A 23665-nucleotide genomic window follows, 5' to 3' on the forward strand; every position below is an offset into this window, starting at 1 on the left:
TGTTAGAAGTCAGTTTAATCGTACTACTCTAGGTGGAGGAGGGAAGGCAAATGAAAAACCAAGGGCCTATCTCCAAACTTCAGGATGCCCAACCTCAAAACAAAACACTAAAATCCAGGTTTCCTGGACTACAGATGATCTTGGGGGTGACCAAGTCATTAGATCCCTCTCAACCTTACTTTCTCCAGTAATAAAGGGCAACAATTTATCTGTTTCAGCCATGTCAAGACTAATTCCTCGCTGTTCACAAAGTGCTTTGAGATCTAGAGATGGTAGGCATAGACTAGGCACTTGATCAAAACCAGGTAATGCTGTCTTCTGGAACATTATTGCTACAGAGCTGGTGAGGAGTCTATCCATCATACCACAGTCTCGATTAGCTCTCAAAAGAGACAGCTTGCTGCTGTATTGTAAGCTCCTGGACCTCTAGTATAAATATTGGAGCCAGGGTTATTCTTCCTTGCTGGTTTAAAAAAGAAGAAAGGAAGAAAAAAAAAAAAAAAAAAGGAAAAACAAAACAAAACCAAAAAAAAAGCAGAAGCAGCGGTAGCAGCAGCAGATTGAGATCAGAAAAGCACTGGCAGAGGAAGGCTTCTCCCCCTGTTCCACTTCACTGTCTGCAGGCCTTGTCTCACCATGAGCCACAGACACCCTCGAGCAAAACATCGGGGTTCCACAACTTTAATATTAAATGTAGCCCAACACTAAGGCATGGAGGTGACAACAGCAAAGGAAGAAAACAGATAGATGTGTCACAACAGAAAGGGCATGATGCAGGACCAAACCCAGCTGTCACTTCCTTTTATCAAGGCTGGGAAAAAATGCCCCAAATAGGGAAAATCAGGAGGAAGAAGGTAGGGACTTAGTCGACAAAAAAAGGGCCCCTCCCGCACTTCATTCTCATTTTTAATTTCAGAGTTTCAAAATAAATAAAAAAAATAGCTAACAGTACTGCTGAGAAGAGCCAGACAAAGGATCTATAGGACTAAAAGAAGTCACTTACCATCCTGTCTTAATTGGGCATGAAAACTAAAAGTGGAAGAAAGTGCATTTGCCTTGAGAGAACACGGGGGTGGGAGCTGGATGTACCAACCAGCTAAATATGTTAAAAGGGGATCAAATCCAGAGCACAGCTTCCCACCCAGCCTCAGTGCCCCGCATACACACATAACTGGGATCTGAGGGTGCAGGTACCTCTAGCACATAAATCCTACAGTTTAGGAAAACAGCCTTCAGTCAGCAATTGAAGTAAACAAGAGCAAAATTTAAAAGAAACCACCTGCGAACCAAGGGTTACCAAGACACTAAACGGCACAATAGTCAATCGTGTCAAGAAGGTAAAGCCATGGTGGTGGTTTTATCCAGCTGGGCAGCCGAGCTCCACCACAGCCGCTCTTTCATTCCCTATCCTCAAAGTGAAAAGGGAGAAAATACAATGCGAAGGGCTCAAGGGTTGAGATGAGGACAAGGAGAGCACTCACCAGTTATTGTGACAGGCTAAACAGACTCAGAATACGGAGATTAATGTCTTTTATTGCTTATGACTAACAGGCTAGAGCAATGAGAAACTAAAAGCAAACTAAAAACACCTTCCCCCCTTTCTTTCCTCTTCCACCTCCTCTTCCCAAGCAGTGCAGGGGAATGGGGAATGGGGAATGGGGAAGTGTCAGTCCCTGACACTTCATCTCCACTGCTCCTTCACGGTGTGGGCTGCCCACAGGCAGCAGCTCTTCAGGAACTGCTCCCACACGGCTCTGTCCCACGGGGTCCATCCCCCAGGAGCAAACTGCTCCAGCACGGGTCCCCCACAGGCTGCAGCTCCAGCCCGGGGCCTGCTCCTGCGGGGGCTCTCCATGGGCCGCAGCCTCCTCCAGGCCACGTCCACCTGCTCCACCGGGGGCTCCTCCACCCATGGGCGGGCTGCAGCGTGGAGATCTGCTCCATGTGGGACCCATGGGCTGCAGGGGGACAGCCTGCTCCACCAGGGGCCTCTCCACAGGCTGCAGGGGAACTTAGTCTGTGATGGACTTGTGAACATATCCTGCCTCTGCCAGGTCTCTTGTCAGCCCACAGCTACAACACTAACACAACCTCCACCACAAATTGCATCCAAGACCTAGCAAGACCCTTACCTTCCACCTGGGAAAATAAGGGCACACAGAAGACAGTTACAGGAACAATTTTGGGCAGGGATAAGGTGTTATTTGCTTTATCTCTCAGTGCGGCTACAGATTAAACGTGTTATAAGCAGGAAAGGGGAACAATCAAGTGGTTGGAAAACTGCCTCTACACAGAGGTTGATCCTGACCTACCCTCCCTTTTTACAGATGCACAAGGGGAAGCATATGGTGCCACAGCTTCCCCAAGGTCACATACAACAAATGTGGAGCAAAAGTCTACATCGTGTTGTAAGATGACTTGATTACAACTGGGCAAGTGTTCGTTGGCAAACAGTGAATGTGTCTATTTTTTCCCCAACAGAGTGGCGTGAAAGGGGGAGAGGAGGAAGGCATTTACAGCACTCCAAATGTTTCATGTTGATTTTTCATTTTCAAAGCATGTTTCCATTTTAAAACTTTTTCTCCCCGAAAAGGGAGAAAAAAGGAAAGAATTGAAAACAAAATATTTTGTTTTCATTTAACCAACCTTTTTAGAAACAACCACCTCCCACCCCATCCTACTAAGCCATTGAAATATCCCTTATTCACACAGCTCCAGAACCGCACTCCTACCCCATAGTACAGTGTTCACAGAAAAATTTGAGAGCCGATCTGTACACCTTCCTTTTGATTGGCAATAAAAGCATTTCCCTCCCCATCCCCATGGCACCTCTCAATTCTTTTGTCTACAGCTCCTCAGGGAGGCTTGTCCAACTTACTGTGACAGGCAGGTGACTTGCTGTGAAGGCAGTTCATGCAAATTGGAACAAGCATTGCCTAACATACTAGATACAGAAAAAAAGGGAAAAAATAAGAGACTTGATCACAGCTTTATCCCATAACCTACAATGGGAATGAAAGAACCACACCCAAGCCAGACCAAAAGATTGTCCAACCCACCACAAACACGTATGTGCATTTTAATTACATGCAACCATTTATTGCTGTCCATATCCTGTAGAAATCAATCACTCTGTATATTAGAAGGACACATGACCCCAAGAAATGGGTTGGTCTTTGTTTCATGGGCTGGGAAAGCTACTACCAGCAGGCAAACTTAATTAAGGAGTTTCCCTATGCTCTCCATTTACCAGGACATTCAGGTGGCCAGCATTAGTAACAGAAGACAAAAAAGAAATGGGGAGAAGATTTCAGCATGGAAGATAAAAAATAGGTTATAAAGCACTGTAAGCAACTTAGATGTTTGTTTGTTTTATTATTATTTTTATTACTTTTTTATTTTCTTTTAAGTTAGGAGGTGCAAGACCAGCTTATGCTGGACAGATGAGCCTTCAAAGCAGATGCGAAGATACAGAAACACAGAAATGGGACATGGTAATAAAGAAAAGATAGGACAGAAAATAAATACTGAACTGCTTTTTCAGTAGGTCAGATCAATGTTTGCTTCTGAACCATCCCCTCAGTACACAAATGACTTGGTGTGGGTAGGAGAAGAAGGAGCTCTTCATAAGTTGTAGCTTCCCAGTTTCATCCTGGAAGAAAAAAGGCTGAGCTCTCCGGTTTGCACTTGGGTTTTTACACCTGTCATCAGGTGGACGAGTCTACAAACATGTTCCTCATGAGGCACCAAGTGTGTCTTTTAGCCTATCTTTGCCTGAGGAATGGCACAGTCGCCACAAAGCGGCATGTTTCTATTTATTACTCAGCTCTGAAACACTAAAATCATGTAGTTTGGATAATAAATGCCTGGCATGAATGAGTGCTGGAGGTGGTGAGAGCAGCAGCACTCCAGCTCGACCACCACTTTGATGATGAAGAAGTGCTTTTGGGGGGGGCTTCAGATGTGATTCGTGGTGACAAAACCTCCATTTCTCGATGACCAACTAAAGAGACATTTTCTGAAGTTTTTAATCCAGATAAAATCCTGTTATCAAGCAGCCTGACTTTCTTCCTAAAGAGAGCAGATCATCTGACACAAAACATCTTTACACATCAACCCCTGCAGACTCTGGTCAGACCAGGTCACCTCTTACCAGAAGAGACTTTGAGGCTTCAGTTAATAAAGGATCAGCCCCGGCCACTCTTTCAAGAGCTGCATCTTCTCACCTCTTGAACTTTGCTGTTTGATCTCTCTGCTGCCTCTTAACCTTCCCTCAGATGAACTGAACAGATTGATCCCCTTTCATTTCTCGTTAGGAGACTTGTTTACCAGTACACACAAATCACAACAAGAAAGGAGAATACTTAGTATTGGCTTGCTTTCCATACAGCTGCCTTAGTTTCCCTGTCTGTAAAATGGATGGCCAGATGTAGGGCCCTCCTTTTTGCAGGGCACCAGAATTAACCTGATTAATATCAAAGGTTTGGGTTTCTTCCTTGTCTTTTTTTTTTTTTTTTTTTTTGATGCCACAAGACAGAAAGACATTTACAAACTGCTGTATTTTCAAAACTCCTCTAATGGTTTGTTCCCCGCACTTGACTCTGTCACTCACATCACAGACCCGCTACTTTTCAGCTTCTGCAGCTTCTGTCTTGTTCACCTGGAAAAAATGCCCCTCTCCTTTTACTCAGAGCGCCTGAATTTATGAACAAGCTCTACTGCCAAAGTGTTTTTTTATAAATCAATGGTTTTAACACTGAATTGGTGTAATTGCACAAATCCCCAAGTGCTTACTGAGCCTTGTAACACGACCGGTAGAGGTCAATCAGAATAGCTGTAGGGGATGACTTTCTTCTTTTTCAGGCTGTGGCTTTGAGGTAATTTATGCTCTTCTAGATCTTTGATGCTTGTAATATTAACGTTGTGTTCTCAGGTGGCTTCGGGCAGGCAAGGCGAGGACACAGCACTCCGAAGCTGAGGAAATGACTGGCAGGGAGGTGGTCCAGGACGATGCCCTACGTGCAGCAGGGCAGGGGAGGCAGCTCTCCAGGCAACGATACACGTTTTCCTTCCACTTTGCTTCCCAAGAAAGTTTTAACGCTGATGGAAGGCCCTTGGAGACTGAAGTCATCTCTGCCCCCATGCCCTGAGGAGGAAGCTGTCTAGCCCAGGTTGACATGGCACAAAATAAGGCAACAACATCATCCAAATAAAAAAAAAAAGCCAGGAATTTATAATTATATATTTATATTATATATTTTATATATAATTATATATATAATTATATTTATAATCAGACCTTGTACAAATTGATTTGGCTTCCAGAAGCTTCTAGAGACACATATGTAGTACTTGACAGGCACAACGTCACTTATGACTGTAAACAACCCGATTCAATACACTGAAGCACACTCCTGCCTACCCTCCTCCGGCTGAAGTGTACTACAGAGCGAACGCCCACAGCCTTAAGGCTTTGTGGAGTAGGTGCAAAGTAAAAACAGCTCCGATTATCTAAGAAACAAGCTGCTTTTGCTCTTCTGGAGATTTGCTAAGAAACAATGAGAAAAATCCCTTTTTTTTTCTTTTTCCCCCATTTTTCTTTGTCAAAGCCTTATTTCAGGAAACCATCTGATTACTTTTAGACAGATCTGTTTTGTTCTTTTTTCTTCCCTGTGGTATAGCTGCCATCATACATGTCTCCAGAAGCACAGCAGTTTGTCTCGGGAATAGATCCTATCAGGACAGACTGTGAAGTCGGAGATAGGATAAGATGGACCTGGAGTTTTACGGAGATATACACTGAGAAATATATACAGAGAAAGTCAGGCAGTTCACTGTCCTACTAGGATGACACTGAGGGTTGTGGCTAGCCTCAGCACATTTGATTAAACTGTGTTTAATCTCATTTTTCCACCAGCCCCATGGCACTACGCAGAGCCAACATGCACTGCTTCTACCTAACCCCTTCTTTCATCAGTGGGTTACCTCCATTATGTGCAACAACTGCACCCATCAGGTACACCAGACCCCTTTTTGTTAATCACAAGTCACCTCCATCCCCTCACGAAGGTGTAATGTAAGACCCCCTGTTGACGTTAGGGGACTTCAGATCTGATGGACAATCACACAACAGAAAGGAGAAGAAAATCATAAGCAACAGAGATGGGAAGGAATGAATGCTTGTAAATCATCTGTATTCATTTCGCATCGCACAACTGTCTGTGCATCGCAGACAGGAAGAAGAGAGGTAAGACAAGCAATCTGGAAGCCTGTGGTGCTTCTTTCAAGTCAGTCCCAGTTGCCACTTCAATAGGCAGTCTTCTTCCACATCGACCCTACTGCATGTCTTCTCACAAAAGAATCGAAGACAGTCTTCAAATCTTGCTGAGAGGCACCAGAGACAGGTTGGCCGTAGGCAAATGCCAAGAATAAGGGCTAGAGGTACATTCTGTTCAACTTGGGAACCTCAGATTCATAGACCTCCCATTTCAGCTAAATAAACTTCTTGAGAGCAGAAGTAGCTGGTTAGGGCTGCGAGAGAAAGTCTTCCATCAAAAGGATCACAAATGCCATGGAAAGATGGATGCCTTCCATCTTCAAAGCAAAAGGCAGTACACACTGAAACACTTTGGTTCCCAGGAGCAGCAGCAGAGTGTGATAAATGACAAAACGACTGAACTAGCAAGGTCAAACCCTCAGAACCCAAATTTCTTTTCACCCGGAGAAACAATCAGGCCTCCGTGATACAGAGGTATTTAGATCGAGAGAGAAGAAGGAAGACCAAAGATGTTTTGGAGTCTACTGCCACTGACTTGTATGTAATGTTTTCTTCTGTTTATCTTCAGGCTAAATGAGAAGCGCTGCTGAGATGACTTAGTGCCGGGTCATCGTTAGCTCAGTTTGATAGAGATGTGATGTCATCTCTCCTATTTTTTAAACTGACATTAAATAACAGTTAAACAACATATCTCCTGCAGGAGAACACAATCTAGACAGTTCCCAACCCTGAAAATCTTCAGTACAAATGCTCTGAATGTGCCTGTTCAAATTTACCAAGGAATTTATCTTTTTTTTTTTTTTTTCCTGTATTGCCGCCTTCTATTTGCTGTTTTGTGCCATGTTGTCTACTTCTTGTGAACCTTGCATGCAGAATGGTCTTAATCTATCCATATGCTAGACAAACACAGAAGTATTCCATATTTCAGTGAACAGCAAAATTAAATTTCCAGTCAGTTCAAAATCTAGGTTTCGTGTGCCTTTTCAGTGGTTACAAAAGAGGAATATTAATGCTTACTTGCTGTATAAAAATAATAAAAAAAAAAGGAAGGAGCAAAACAGAGAAGAGAGAAAGAGAGAACCAGTGTCTAGTTTGCTACACTGAATTTAAAGTAAACTTATTAATTATAAAAGACAAACATGCACGAATGGACAAAGACTAAGTGCAATGTACTAGGTCAGCTTAACAAAATTAAAAATAGTGTTTATAAATCAGTATCGGATTTCAACAGACTAAGGAAAAATACATCTGACAACCACTTCTGAGTCCACAGGAACGTCCTCGCTGACACACCTGCAATGCTTTTAGGGGAAGGAGAGGCAGGATAAAATGGAATGCTTGAATTAATCAAGTAATAGACTCCTAAATCTGTGGATCCTGCTCTCCTAGAATACAACTTCACTTTCAATGTACCACTTCCCAAAGGAGAAACACTGCTACTCACTGCACGTGATAAGAATATGCATCAGCATAAGAACTCATCTACATTTATGTTCATCAGTACTTTTATTATAAACAAATCCTGCAGAAGGCTAAATGAGAAGCAGCATGGTCTAGCAGAAAGACACAGTAATTGGTGGAAAACTCAAGAATCTACTTCTTCCTTTGGGAGCAGTTCATTGAGAAACAGTAAACAACTTGGTGTCTCTTAGTGTCTTCATTTCAGTATTCCTACCAAAGCCATGGGATACGGCAGCAGTCAGTTAAGTACAGCGTAACTGAAGTCATATATAGAGAGGAGAGAATTAAAATATAACACATTGGCCATATGATGGACAGCAGTCTCCAAAGCCTAATGTTGATGGGGATGAAGGATTTTCTTTGGGGCTATTCTGCTTGTTTATGTTTAAGTGGGAACTGGAAGAAAACCACTCAGATACTGTGCAGCAGTTTCCCAGTTCCTTTCCAGAGAGAAGCCAGAACTCAGGAAGGCAGAAATGAAACAAGCTCAGAAATCAAATGTCAGCAAACGTGGGCAGCCCAGGTGAACCAGCGACAGATGCTGAACCTTGGCAGGAGCCGACAAATGTGAGTTGCGGCATCCCCAGGACACCCTGGACGCAAAGGCTACCCTTGATAAGCTAGAAAGAGGGAGCCACAGACCAACACAAAAAAGGAGAGAAATAAATGTATCTGCAAATATTTTGTGGATATAAAGAGGAGAAAATAGTTCAACACAGTCTCAGGCTGTGACCAGCTTTAATATGCACGGTGTCAACTACTATGTAACCATCGCCAAAGCATCCCCCAGGTCCCCCAAGAAGACAAGGACTAATGATTTCAACCACAGGAGCCACATTTACTTATGCATCTATGTAAAATACCTTTTCAATACTGCATCCAAATATGTACTTCCCCTCTTTATACAAATAATCTTGTTCACAATGAGGTGAGCATGGGAAACTTGTACATACCACCAGCTTCTGATGGCAAGAGTTCCATCATTTCTACTACTCGCTTTTCCTATTGCACTTCTGTAGTTACTCCAACTAGGGATGTGCACATAAGACTACAGAAGACTTCCAAATGATGGCCACGTTGTGTGATTGCATAAAACCAAATAGCAAAAATCCATGTGCTCCACTGATGAGAAAATGCAGAAGATCCTCAGGATTGCGCAGAGACCTATGGCCATCTGTCAGAAACCACAGCCTGTAGTCAGCAATGTCTGTGAGCCAACTTTCCTATCAAATTGAAGTAAATTTGCTGAAAACTTTCCATTGTGACAGTGCACACATAAAAAAATAAATAAAATTAAAAAGCACATTCAGCTTTCCCACTCATCCACATTCTTAAAGACCCTTCCCTGATGGAGAACATAGTTGAAAGGGAAACAAATATTAGCTCAATTTTGCAGGGATGTGAAGTGACTTGTGAGGCTCTGCCTAGCTGAAGCATCTGAGATCAGAAACCCAGCAGGCCTCAGTGCTCAGTTCAAATGTCCCCACTTGTTGATCCCTTGATTATGTCAGGCAATCCATAGCAGCACACTAATTCACTGCTCACAGAATCACACAAAACCACAGGAGGTTGGAAGGGACCTCTGGAGGTCATCTACTTCAACTCCCTGCTCAAGCAGGGACACCTAGAGAAGGGTGCCCAGGACTACGAAGGACAGTTCACAAAAGGATTTTCTGTATTTTTAAACCACATCACAATCTTTGTGGGTTAGAAGGGATGGTGACTGCCTTGGCTAGCTGTATTTCAACTTTTTGCCTACCCAGATAAAAGACATCAACAAATAAAATGATTTTTTAAAGCAAGGGATGTTCCTCAGTAGGTGAAAAGTCACAGTCAAGTAAAGAATTGTTGGGGTTGCTTACAGGGCAATGGGATGAAAATTAAGCAAGTGGACTGAAGAGGAACATGGGATAGAGCTGTTTTTGACCACAGTCATTCACAAGAGAGATGCAGTAGAAGAACACAACAACAAATTTGCCTAAATCCTGGAAAACATGTTAACAATCCCCCCCTTTTCATCAGGGGATAGGAGGCCTTACAGGACAGAGAAGAGCCTCTTGCCACATCTCCTGCTTGCTGCAGAGCATGGTAGGCAAATGGCAGCACTAGCATAACACGAGAAAAAGAGACTTCACAGGTTTGAAGGCTTACAAGCAAGGACGACAAGACAGCACGCGAAGCTTGCTACAGCATCTGGACGTGTAAATACATGCTGTCAAAGGAGCTTGTCTTCTCCAGGCCAGCTCTGCTCAGACAGCATTTGTCAAGGAAGAAGTGGAGGCAGCTAATAGCATGAGACAGCCTGATGAGAGCTAAACCCATCACATTCTCAACTTTCTTCCACCCTAATGACAGATACACTTGGGGTATATCCACCATCGTGCTGAGAAAACTGCATCGGTGAGGCCTGCTCTGACACAGTTACCAGGCAGTTATGAACCATAAAAGCCTCGTTTCAGCTCGTTTCCCAGCTTCAGTATCATTCACCGCATACTTTGGGACTTCTTCCTGCTGATAAGCTCATGTAGCACATGATGGCACCAAAGGGAACCAAGTGCAAATATCAAGGAGAAAAGCAGCTTCGCTTCAGCGCGTGACTCATGCGAGGAGAACGCCAAGCCCTGAGCAAGCCAAAGCAGAACAGCTGACTATCAAACCGTGCGTGTAAGCTCAAAGTTGCCCTTAAAAACACAGACTGCAAGTTTTCACCAAAAAAAGCAGGGTGTTTTTTATACAATTTGCCATGGGTAAGACCCTGATGAAGACAACACATAGGGTGAGATGCATTTGCCTAAATAACGGCAAACAAACTACAAACACACTTGTGGGATCATGCTGGAGAGCAGCCCCACAGAAGGCAATCTGGGGCTTCTGGTTGATGGCAAATTGAATCTGAGCCAGCAGCGTGCCCTGGAAGCCACAAGAAACCGTATCCTGTGGTAAAAACTCAAGCACAGCACTGCTGGCTGGGCGAGGGAAGGGACTGTCCCAGTCTGCTCTGTATTGGTGCAGCCTCACCTCCAATACTGTGTGAAGCTTTGTGCACCACAATATAAGGACTTAAAACTATTAAAGAGTGTCCAAAGAAGGGCTACAAAGATGGTGAAGGGTCTGGAGGGCAAGATGTTTGAGGAGAGGCTGAGGTGCCTTGGTTTGATCAGCCCAGAGCAGAGCAGGACAAGGGGAGGCCTCATGGTGGCCTGCAGCTCCCTCAGGAGGGGAGCGGAGGGGCAGGCGCTGAGCTCTGCTCTCTGGGGACAGCGACAGGACCCGAGGGAACGGCATGGAGCTGGGACAGGGCAGGGTCAGGCTGGGGGTTTGGGAAAGGTTCTGCACCCAGAGGTGGTTGGGCACTGGGACAGGCTCCCCAGGGCAGTGGTCACAGCACCGAGCCTGCTGGAGTTCAAGAAGTGTTCGGACACTGCTCTGAGACACAGGGTCTGATTTTGGTGGTCCTGTGTGGATCCAAGAATTGGACATGATGATCCTTGTGGTTCCCTTCCAACTCAGGATATTCCATGATTCTATGATTCTATGAAACAGAGATGCCAAATACCACCTGAGATGCCGTACGAGGTGTATGTGGGGCTAGCAGACCTGAAGGGGACCTTATGAACTGGCAGGAGAGCAGAGACCAGCTTCAAATTAAGGCAACTAACTCTCAGTGAGTGTCTGAGCCTCCATGGCTGCTGGTAGGGATTTAAATCAACACAGTCAGTGAGGCCTGGAGAGCAAGTCAGAATATGCAGGAGGTGCTTACTTTTCAGTAAATATGAGGAAATGGAGGAAGATGTCAGCTTCTAGGATGGAAACACACACAACAGAACAAAAAAATAAAAATTACCTTTAAATTACTCATCCTCATCTCCCAGTTCTGTGCTCTAATTCTACCAACTTCCCTCTAATACAGCAGAAGAACTAAACAGGTGAAGTCTCTTCAGGCTGGAAAAAGAATGACAGGAAGCGGAAAAGCCCATAAAATGTTATCCTCTGACATACTAAGTGGCCAGAAAAAGGCAAACTACCCCAATGCCAGGGAACACAGGTTTAAAACTGCAATGGGACCAAGAGAAGAAAACTTCATCAGGTGGTATTAATCAGAAATGTATCACCTCTGACTCAGGGAACATGGAAAACACTGGAAGAAGCCTTGCTCTGATTGACCTCTTCTCATGCTCTTCACTAAGCAGTCATGAGTCATCACATAACTGGAGAGGAACTGGTCTGTCTTGCATCGACACATCTCTGACCTGACCCAGTTTGTCTCTTCATATGACTATCAGAAGGGAACTCTTCAGGTAAGCACAGACTTTTTAAGAACAGCCTGGACAAGGCAGTTTTCAAGGACATCTGAAATTCACCTCTTTCAGTCAACAAGTCTGTTTTGCCTCTATGGCTACTAAGTGCTCTTTCTAAGACCTACAAACTTGGCCTTAGGATCAAGGTTAGAGCCAACTCTGAAACCCACATTTCAAGACAACTGTGTTATCAAGTATCACAAGATCTCCTTCACCAAAGTGGAAAGAGAAACGCTTAGAAAGGAGAGAGCAAGAGCATCACCAGGGACCCACCAGACACCAAAGACTGGTGGCTGAGCATCCTTTTATGTTCAGGCAGGCTCGAATCTAAATCCATCCATGCGTTAACGAAGGTAAACATAATCTTTAGAGACTGAAGTAGGGAATGGGCATGAAGAAGCTACAGATGCTAAGCTCACATCTGATGAAAAGTGGGCAGCTCTATACTACAAAAGATGAATCTGTATTGCTCTTAAAAAAAATAGAGTAATTATGCTGTACAATTGCACACCTGCCAAGGAAGCATGGGAATCGAGGCGGTTCTGCGGTATAAAAGTATTTAGGTCCGAAAAAAGGTGAGGCGAGAGACAGACCCTGTTGTGCTGTATTTGCTTTCAGCCTGTGATGGTAGTGCCAATAGCACTTTCATCACACAGGCATTCCCTTAAAAACACCATTCCACAGAACTGCAATATTGTGTGGGCATGCACGCATGTGTAGAAATACATACTCCCACACACGCCGTTTTTATTCTCTAACTAAGCTCATCTAAACTCACTGGCCCCATTTTTTAGTGTTGTTTTTTAGTGGATTGATTCTACATAAAGGGTAGCATTCATATTCGAGACTTATTTCTTTCCACTCTTTGTATGCATGCAGTCAGTTTTTACCTATATTCTTTGTCTCACAAACTTCTTCAGGCTGAAGAAAGCATCATTCTGAAAACAGAATAAATAAAACATAAAATGAAGGAGGCTCTGTAATGGAGTTAGGACATGGACCAAAAGAACTTGTAATTCAAATGTTCTATTGCACCATTTGCTTGTGTTACATTCAAAGCTTTGGGAAGCCATCCAAACCTACACAGACATAAAATAATCCATGGAAATTACAGCTGCAAGGTGCCAGCACCAAAGGAAAGTGCTTTGACTGGAAAATGAAACTGAAAACCCAACGATAAAGTGAAAAATATGGAACAGCTTGTGCAGGAAGAGAAATGGTGAACAGAGGAGATCCGACAGAAAAAAAAATAAAATCAAATGACAAAGGGAGGGAAAACAGATCCATGCAAAAATGAAGGGGACAAATGTTGGAGCAGTTTTGATCTCTGCAAATGTGTTGTTTTCTCCCCCTCTTTCCTCTTATCTGAGTGTAGGACCTGGAAGATCCCTAACAGGTTTGACCATTTTCCTTCCTCTGTGAATCAGCCACAGAAAAGTCTAAAAGCAACGTAAAACTGAGAGGATTGGATACATACAGGCCTTACATGGCTTTGGATCAGACAAAAGCCCCTGGTGAACTGATCACAGCAACAGGGCTTGGCTTTCTGACATAGATCATCACATGGGGCATGAGGTCCATGTCACCTTTCACCTCCTTTGAAGAGCTGCACTGCTTTGGGGAGCTCTTAGGAGAGCCCAGAGGAACCAGCACCTAAAGCTCTCTTAAACCTTGGACAGAAAGTCCAAGGACTTATCTCTTATTTTCCAGAACCACTCTCCAAGTTCATAGCTCCTCTTCTCCACCATTTATGTTCCTCTTGGCAAATAACCTGATTAAATCACATTTAACTTGGGAAAAAAAAAAAAAAAAAAAAAAAAAAAAAAAAAAAAAAAAAAAGTAAAAAGATGAAAACTCTGGCTTTTAATTTAAAGAAGACAGAAAAAAAAAAAAAAAAAACACAACCCATTGTAACGTTCAAATCAAAACCCAATCTCACTATGCTGTAAGAAAGGAAATGAAAACACTGCTGCTGGAGCATAACCGAAATGGTTTGAGGTCAAATATAACACCAAACAATTCAGGCAATTAAGATCATGAGAGCACAGGGAGGGTGCAAAGAGTTGTGTCTAAAAGGTTCTCATTCCAGGATGAGACCAAGAATATTTATTCAAATTGAACACTGCCTTCCTTCTTCAGCTGCCTTAATCCACGGATTAAATTTGTTATCCGCACAAAGTATGAGAATCTAGCCCCTAATGACTACATGCTCATAAAAATCAGAAGATATTGTTGTTATTTCGACTAAGTATCATAAACAACTGTATCAATTACGTTTTACCAGGCACTGTACATATTGCGGATGCTTCAGAGTAAAATTGTTTCATTGGTAAACAAAGTTAAGTGCAAGCTCCATCAAGGATGGGTCGTCCCATTTTAAAGTGTTCTAAGGAAATACATGCCTCTACCAGGCCATTATTTTGCAGGGAACGTTTCAAAATCAATTTTCAAATGCTCAGTTCCGAAAGTTGAGATAGCTGCTCTCTGCAGATAAAATTAAGGGAAACTATAAAAGAACGAAAGGCTAAAAAAAGAAGTATGGTCCAGATGGATTCCCGGCTGAATTCTGTAAAATATTTACAGATCTTCTGTCACCAAAACTTACGCTTCTTTTTGATGAGGTGGAAAGCAAAGGCTCTCCACCTGTCCTTTAAAAAAAAAAAAGAAAAAGAAAAAAAAAAAAGAACTCACAGAAGATATAATGTTATTACAAAAAAGAAAAAAGGCAGACAGAGACTTTCATCTCATCTGTAATTACTGCAAGTAACTCCAATTAATCAATGTTGATTCTACAATTCTGTGAAAAGAGATATTGTCCTTTTGCTTAATTTAGCACGAAGTTATTCCCTAAATTCCAAGTTCAAGAGTTTGTTCATTAAAATAGACTTAGCTCGGATAAGCACAGGCTGATACCACCATCATTCATGTAAAAAATGAACAGTCTAGTCCCATGACAGCGCTGTCTCCAGATACCAAAAGATACTTAATCACGTGTCACAAGGATAAAACATCCACTTTTTCATTTAAGATTAGCCAAAAAGAAGTTCTCAGTTTACTGCTCCTAAAAACTGATGTTCTGTTTGCCAAAACTGAGACTGCCCAAGAAGGAGGGAGCAGTTTGTACATAAAAGACACGAAGATTTACTTTACGTTGGTTGTCGTCCTCCAGCTGATACTGAGGAGGAACATGGGATAGTCTTTTATACCAAAAAGAATCCTGCCAGGCTAAGCAGGAATTTTGGAGAAGGGTTGCGACACCACCAGTAATCCAACCCTTTTGTTTCAGGGTATGCACCAAGGCCGTATTTGGTACCTTTGGATTTGATGTGGAAGGGAGAGGAGGTAACAGCATGAAGGCAGTGGGCTGAAACCAGGGGATGAAGGTCCAGGTCATGGTTCTTGGGCTTCTTGTTCAAGGCTAAGCATGTTTCTTCTTCCCTTTTTCCCTAGTAACCCAATAAAAGATGTTAAAATACCATTTCCTTCCGTTACGATGCATGAATTAAGCTTGGACCTTTATCTGTTAGGTCTTCTCAGCTCTGTGCAATACAACTACCTCCCCTAGCATCTCTGCAGGCAGATTAATGGGAAAACAAACAAACAGACCAACCCATTTCACTTATTACCACAAAATGGGAATTTACAGCAAATTAGATGTTAGGGGTTTCTTCCAATTTTTTTTATTTAAAGCTGACCTTGGATCCATTATTCAGTGCAGCATTAAGCTTTTTAGAAGCAAAAGAAAAGACTAGGTAATGAATCGGTCTCCACTGGATGTTGACTTGATGAGCACTACAATTAATTCACATTAACACGCTGCCCTTCCCTTCCCTTCACACTTTCAGAAATGTCTCTCTAAACCAATCTATGATTACCAGTCATACAGAAAAGCTTCAGAAAAATACTCCTCCACAAGCATATGGCAGAGCAAATTTGTCCAACGTTGCAGGCTTTTCATGGCATTTATCTTGAAGAAGGTAGTACACAGCGACATAGACGTCTACAAGTTGGCTACGCTCATAAAGGCACAGAGCTTTTTGCTACCCTGCTGTAGCGTGCCCCATCTCCTTAGGACAGCATCCTGCTTACCAGAGGTGCTTCAGACAGATGGGGACTGTCATCAGCCATCCAGGATCTCATCTGTAACACCCATCCTCAAAACCAAGGCCGTGCTTTCTAGGAGCCGCACTCGACCCCTCAGCCACATGCCATGGCAACCAAATTCAAGTGCACTTCTTTAAAAACATCGCTTATTTTAAAAAAAAAGAAAAAAAAAAGGAAAAAAAAAAAAAGAGAAAGCAGTATGTTTAGCTAAGCATTTCACAAACGACATGACTCCCATACTCAATAGTACTAAAAACGTATTGAAAATGTGGCAATAAACAGCACATTCCCACTGCAGCCTTGCTGCTCGTGATGTTCCTTCCATCTCAAAGTAGGCAGAGCAAAGGAACAGCATTTCATCATTTGTTGCACACGTTAGCTGTCAAAAACACAACTTCAGCCCCTGGTATGAGTTAACCACTGAGGAATCCCTCCTGTATCCGCATACTGTCTCACAACACACCGAACCAACTCAGCCTTCCCGATTTAACCGTGTGACACTGGCTCTTGGGCATGGTGAGATGGAAAAGCTTCTAAAATAACAACTTCAGACAATGTAATTTCATTAAAGCAGGCTGACCCTTGCTGCTTCTGTTCGTGTTCCTCCATGGTATCATTTTCAGGTATTCAGTTCGCTATCGTGCAAACCTCCTTTTTCTTTCCGTCTTTCTAGTTGTCTATACACGTACAGCTTTAGAAATATATATATATAAAAGTGAACACAGATAAATCCTCAAGGCATTTCTCTCCTTGCTGGTCCAAATAGGAACAGAAGAAGAACAAGACTTTTCTAAGTGTTACACTCAGCGGTTTGAAAGAGCGTGCGAAGTCTTCCTTTACTGGCTATTTCATTAAAAAAGGTACAAGGACTAACAATGCCTCATGTCTACAAAGAAACCTCTTCTAGTTCAACTGACAGTTCTGAGAATTCAGGGTCCAAAAGTTCTTAATAACTGCTACCAAACCCACACAAACACCAAAACAAAAGCTACCTTTCCAATTTGCTGGGTTAAAAAACCATCTGATGCAGATGCCTAAGATCCAGGCAAGCAGCAGACCCGAAGAGAAGGTGCCATTTCTCCTCCTTCCTGACTTTACCAACTATTTTACAAAGCCTCACACCTTATCTCATCACTGCCGGAGCATACAGCTGCTGCTCTGAAGAGGCATTAGTTAAAACAAAATGCTCACGTATGCCCTGTCTCTCTGCCACTGAAGCCAACAGAGATAAATTAAACTTGAAGGACTCTCAGGAGCTGGAAACTCCAGACTGCAAAATCTAAACTGTCTGAAATCTGCATTTCGAAACGAGAAGGCCTGTTTAGCTTTCAGGCATTTCGTTTTGTAGGATTTTGCCAGTACTGCACACACGGGTTTGTCCTTCACGGAATAACATTTCAGCTTTTCATGTAAGTGAATCTACATATTTTACATTTTAAATTAAAAATGATATTAATTTTTATTTTATACATTAAATTACCTTTACAGTGACCCAAAGAGGAGACCCCACCTTCCAGCATTTCTTTAAAACACTGGGATTTCTTACATGAGTTTCAATCTATTATTCTGACTGCAGTATGGATTTTTTCATCTCTCATTTGTTCATCTCAAGACAAAGCTATAATGAACTGACTAGAAACCCAAGAATCCCCCCAGGAAAGAAAACCCCTATCAGCCGCTACCTGAAAGCCTCTGGAGAGGACAAAGACCTGCCCACAATTTCAAGTTGTGTTTTTTCCCATGGATTTTCCTTTCTTAGCTCTGCCAGAAACCTCCATCCCCACAGGCCAGCCCAACCCCTCCTGCTATTTTACTCACGGGAAAAGCAGAAGCCACATCCACCATCCCTTGAAGAAACTTGTCAAGCCTTTTCACTTAACGAAGTAAAACTGAAACATTTGCATAATTTTTTGATGCCTGACATGGCTAAGTCAGCCTAGACCTTTTCAGCCAGCGCCGCAGACGGGCGTGCAAACTTCATTACACTTCAGAACAACCATCAGTAGAAGAGGAAAGATGATTTTCGTAAAAATTCAGTAAGTCAGCGTCAACCTCTCAAAAAGGACTGAGTTATTTCACCCATCAGCTCCTCAAAAGAGCAATCAGATGGTCACAATTTCTGTTTGCCGTCTAGAGTGAAGGTCAGTTCTCCCATTAGGGAAGCTCTGATGGCCCACATGGATGGACACCATCAAAACGTGGAGTGGTCTTTGCATATTCAGGACGTGATATTGCCAGGCTATAACCTCTGCAAGAGGGATGAGCTGAGCAAAGGAAGCAGCAGCATTCAGAGACACACGGGGCAGGATTTCCAAGCTGCTGACAAACCAAGCAATGTGCAGAACAAGAGGATGAAACAGAGGAGAGAAGACCGGCACTTGCCTATGAAGAGTAAGGAAAAAAGTTCTCTTGAGGGACTTCAGTCTGACTGGCAGATGCTCGAAGTCTCCTGCTGCCAGGACTAAAACATCCTTAGAATTATTTAATATTACAGATGACAAGCTTCCTAACTCGGAAAGGATTGTGCAGCTCAAGGGAGTTTTGTGTTAGAGCTCATCTTGATATGGAGGAGTTGATCAAAGAAGTGGAAATGAGTGGCTGCTTGGGCAAACGTGACTTGTTCACTTTAAAAAAAATTAAAAAAAAAATAAAATCTAGAACAGTAATATAAGTCCTTGCTTATTCTAAAAGGCCTGTTTTATAAAGCAGAAAAGGAAGAAGAGTGGGGAGAACTGAACCCGTTAAAGGTGAACAAAACATCAGTGATAAGTAGGAATTTGGTAGGTACCCCTTTTTGGATGTCCATAATTCTCAGCTGGGGAAGGCAACCCATCTCACATGGGGAAACACAGACCTTACAAAACACTTATAATGCTCGTATGAATTGGTGGGGAAAAAATGGACCAGTTTGGTAAAAAAGAAAACAGCACACAGGACATTTATCTCAAAAAAAAAAAAAAAATAATAATAACACAAGGGCAAAGGTAACCTTCACAACAGAGTTTGTACAGGACAGGACAGAAGTAACTGAACTCCGAAATAATTCAGGAAAATCATTATACGTTATACAACATTCATAACTTTTTTCTACATTTGGAAAATATTTGGAAAACATTCAAATGCACAATTTCACTGAAAGCTGGTGGAAATTGTTGTTCACCTCATCAGTTGCTCAAAAAAGTTCAAAAATAGCAGCTTAGATGTGATTAAATCCAGCAAGTGTCGGTAACATCCGCACCAACGTAGCTGAAAAAGCCAGCTAAGCAGCGATTTGGCTCATTAGTGCTGATTTGTGACACCATTTGGAAAAATCAAGGAAATTCCAGAAGAAAAGCTAACGCTGAATCAAAGCTAAAGGGTAAAACAGATAATACACTGCTCATTAGCGGCCTGCCAGCCTAACAACAAATCCAGAAAAAGAAAAGGAGGGAAAAAAAAAAGAAAAAAAAAAAAAAGAAGTAACAGCTGATGTTGGGCTCAGTTATTAAAGGAGAATATTATCATTTCCTGAAGCAGTGGCCAGCTTAACCCTTCTGGTTTTCTCTCCAGCAAATGATGAGCTCAATGCATTGGTTCTCCAAATTCTGGTAACATAACGCTCAGCCGTAAGAAATAGCTATTAAATATGCAAATCAGTATGGATTTATGGGAACTATGGCTTATCAAACTGTGATGAATTTTCCTTCCCGATGATCCCAAGTGGCACCTGATAAGGGCGATGACACCGCCATGATGCATGCAGAGAAGTCCGCGAGGCACGGCACCATCTTGAGTAATCGAAGACAAAGACCAACAGATCCCAGATTAAAAATTTTATTGACCACAAGCCTTTAATTTATCGACATCAGGCTTTAATTATGTGCATGAAATTACCAGAGCTGGGATGTGGAGGCTACTTCTACACTTCTCCAAGCTGCACCTGCTCATGGCCGTGTTAGGGCCAGATGCAGTGCCAAGTCCAATGAAACATGGATCAAGCATCAAAAGATGACCCAGAGAACTATTCACGTACTGAAAATAACATTTTTTTCTAGTCCTGCTATATGTCTTGGTTCACCAAAGGTAGATTTTGGTGCAACTCTACCGAAAAAGTGATGTATCCAGCACAGGAGTAATAATTAACTGCCTCTTTAATTAGCCAAACAAGCCAACTAATCACAGGTAAGCTTGAAACTTGATGACAATCTAGAAATCAGGAGATAATTTCCAACGGCAGGGACCATTACCATTGGAAAAAAGCCACTGTGGAGATTAAAAAAAAAAATTTAAAATGCAATGAGGGATGATCTAAGTTTAGATTTCCCTCCCCCACTTTAAAGATATGCTTTACTTCAGAAGGAGAATACCTAAAGGAAAAAAAGACTTAAGGTATTTGCTATATCAAAGGTCAGGCTAGATGTTGAGAGTGAGTCCTTCTGGCTTTATAATCCACTTCTCAGCTGCCACTGAAATCATTGGAGCTACACTCTGTGGCAGAGCTCAGCACAAACATCCCTGCAAGGCCCATAACTGCCTCGGAGGATTTTTTGGGAAGGAGAGAGAAAAGATCTGGAGAGGCTTCAAGCAATGTCACCCAGCCTCTCCACGGCTCTGCAGCGCGTAGCATCATCTTCATTAGCATCTGGGTGCTACTTTAACAACTTTTTTCTCTATGAAGATGATTTTGCCGCTGACATTCTTGATTAGGGCTGAGCTAACTTGATTATTCGCTGGTAGCCCGGTGTCATTTTTCAGGAAACAAATGGATTTGGGGCAGAAATGAATTTTCGTTTTGATCAAGTTTCTCCAGCGTTTCCGTAATTCTCTTCTCAGAGCAGTAGGCTGATTGCAACTGTGATAAGCAGCTTTCCCCATCTCAGTCCTGCCCACTCGTTTCTCTTCTCTGCCTTTGCTTCAGTTCCTCTTGCCTTTTCTTCATTACAGACATCAAATTAACCACTTAATTTGGGTGCCTCCTTTGAGGCATCTTTTAGGGGTGAAGGGCAGTGGCCTTGAGCTTGCATTGACAAACTCTTTGCTGCACCGAAACTACACAGGGACACACCTGACGTATTTTTAGCAACAAATAATGATATAAAAAAAAAATGAATAAGATAATCCCTGAAGCAATCAGCTGTCTCACGAAGACCACTAACCCTCATCTTCCGATAAAGCACCTCCCATCAATTCCAGCATCTTGAAACTTGCCCAATCCCCATTTTCATCTATATTTTTAATGGCTATTAAAATTAAAGTCTCTGAGACGATGCCACTTCTTTCCTTATCCTTCTTCCTTCTTTTTTTTTTTTTTTTTTTTAAACATCATCTTCAAACTCCATTTTGTGATGCTCTTTAAAGCCAGAGTCTGCATCCAGCCCTCCAGGTCAGCGAGCACAGGAGCCCTGCATCCCGAGCATGTCCCAGCGTGGAAAGGCTGCCAAAACACCTCTTTTCGAAACAAATTATTTCAGAGGCAACTGCCAGCACCTTTCTTTTGCTAAAACATTGCTTCCCCTGGGCACAGGTGGGATAATGCCGATTCGTATCAAACACTTCCAATCCACTCACCAATGAGAGGTAGGAACCACAGCTGGAATCTGAAAATACTAAAAGCCCCTTGAAGTCTCCACTTGACCGAAAGGTTAATTTTGGTTAAGGTTAAACCCTTAATTAAAGGTTAAGAGGTTAATTTTGACTAGATTACTGGGACCAGTTCGGGAACCTACTGTCTTGCATGCAGAAACAGCAAAATTCTTAAGAGAAAGAAGGCATCACCTGCCCCCAGATCCTACCCAAACCCCCAAATCACATGTAGTGAGCTCCCTTCTGGAGGTTTATTGGGATCCAGTGGCTAAAGACAACAGCAGAGCCTAAAGACATGACAGCTTTCCTGCCTTAAGTCCTTAAAAAAGAAATCATCCTCTTCCCCAGTAGCTATTTACATGCTACCCTTGCTTCTATCTTTGTGGAAATGTTTAAGTTACGCAAATAAATCGCATCCTTACTCTTCTCCATTAAATATTAAAAAGTGGCGCTCTTTTTTCTTGTTTGAGCTTTTATTTTTTTCCTTTTTTTTTTTTTTTTTTATAAACAGAATGCAAAGGAAGGACTGTGTTCAACTTTGCGTTAGCGCTGCTCTACCTGAATTATTACATTGCAAAAATAACATCTTTCTTGCCTTTCCACAACATTAGTTTGCTAATGGGAGTTTAAAATATTCTGGGTATCTCACCTACTAGTGTTTCTTCCAGGAAATCACGACTACAAGCAAAAATCTCTTATGCAAGAATACATAAGACCTTTAACGTTATCCAGTGTAGCATATACAGTAGTAGAAAAAAAAAATAATTGAGTAGATGCATTAGACCAGGGGACTTGCACATACAGAAAGTTAGAAAATGTGGGATGACAGATCCTATTTTAGGTCATGGCTTGAAACAACTGCGGGTTTTCTTCATTACAGCAGCTCTGGGACCTAGAAAGGAGTCAGAGATGTTGTTACACAGGGTTTGAATTTACAACAGAGCTAAAAGGGAAAAGAAAGGAGAGGTTTGCCATTCTTTCTAGATCTCCGTGTATCACAAAGGATCCCAATATCTGTATTTGCTAGGATCGGAGGAACACTGACATCAAAGCAAATGCCTCAAAATATAGGGTAGTGGCAAAGAGTGATCCACATAGAAATTATGCCTTCACTGGCCTCCTCACCTTGGTGGGGCTAAAATAAATCTGCTCTCCATCCTTCTCCCATCATCTTCCTCCATCAGAGGTTTGGGTTCCATCTATGTAAATCTTCCCATTCCGTTCTCCTACCTTAAGGATGCTCATATTTATTTCCCTGAGGCACCCCAAAAAAACAGAAACCAAACCCCAATTAACCTCAACCGACTGACCAGGGATACTCAGGTGAAGAAGATGCGGCTTGAAGTCCCCAAAAAGATGGGAAAAAAAAGACAAAGTTCAGCCTTGCAGATCCAAGTCAGCAAACAAAGGCAAGGTCAGGGCTCTAGACTCCGGGGGTGACCTTCACCTTACAGCAGCAACAGCCATCAGGGAGATTTTATTTATCAAGAGGTTATTTTAGCCTTGAAAACCAGTTTCTGGGTCTCCCTCCCCCTTCCAGAGAGAATTTTCAGGTGCATCGACATGTTTACAGGCATGCCCTGACACACACGAACAAGAGCGGTGATGAAAAGAAAGCATTTCCAAGATAACGAGGTGGGGCATGAAGCTTAAAGGTGCTTCATATGGCATGGTGATTAGGACGGAAAACCTCTAAAGCCTGCCCCTTTCCATCAAGAGTTGTAGTTCCCATGGTTTGCAGACACATCGACCTCCTCCTCATTCTCCAAAGAGAACGAAAAGGCAGCAAGAGGTATAAAACACAGCAGATGAAAGATGAAATGGTTGAATTTATGCGTATATAAATATATTCTTTTTCAGTCCCGACCACCATCTCAAATGTTACCCATGTTCTTCTTCGTGCTCCCTATTCCCCTGTGAGTTGGTGTTTTCTCACTCACCAAGGCCCCCATAGCCCATCCAT

At 42.5% G+C, this 23665-nt stretch overlaps 1 protein-coding gene across 4 annotated transcripts in view; it reads right to left on the bottom strand.

Annotated features, from left to right (window-relative positions):
• The window catches only part of TSNARE1 (t-SNARE domain containing 1), a 451421-nt gene that overhangs the window by 349127 nt on the left and 78629 nt on the right, over window positions 1-23665 (bottom strand). The window lies entirely within an intron of this gene.

This window comes from Aythya ferina (assembly GCF_964211825.1).
Source record: "Aythya ferina genome assembly, chromosome: 2".
NCBI lineage: Eukaryota > Metazoa > Chordata > Aves > Anseriformes > Anatidae > Aythya > Aythya ferina.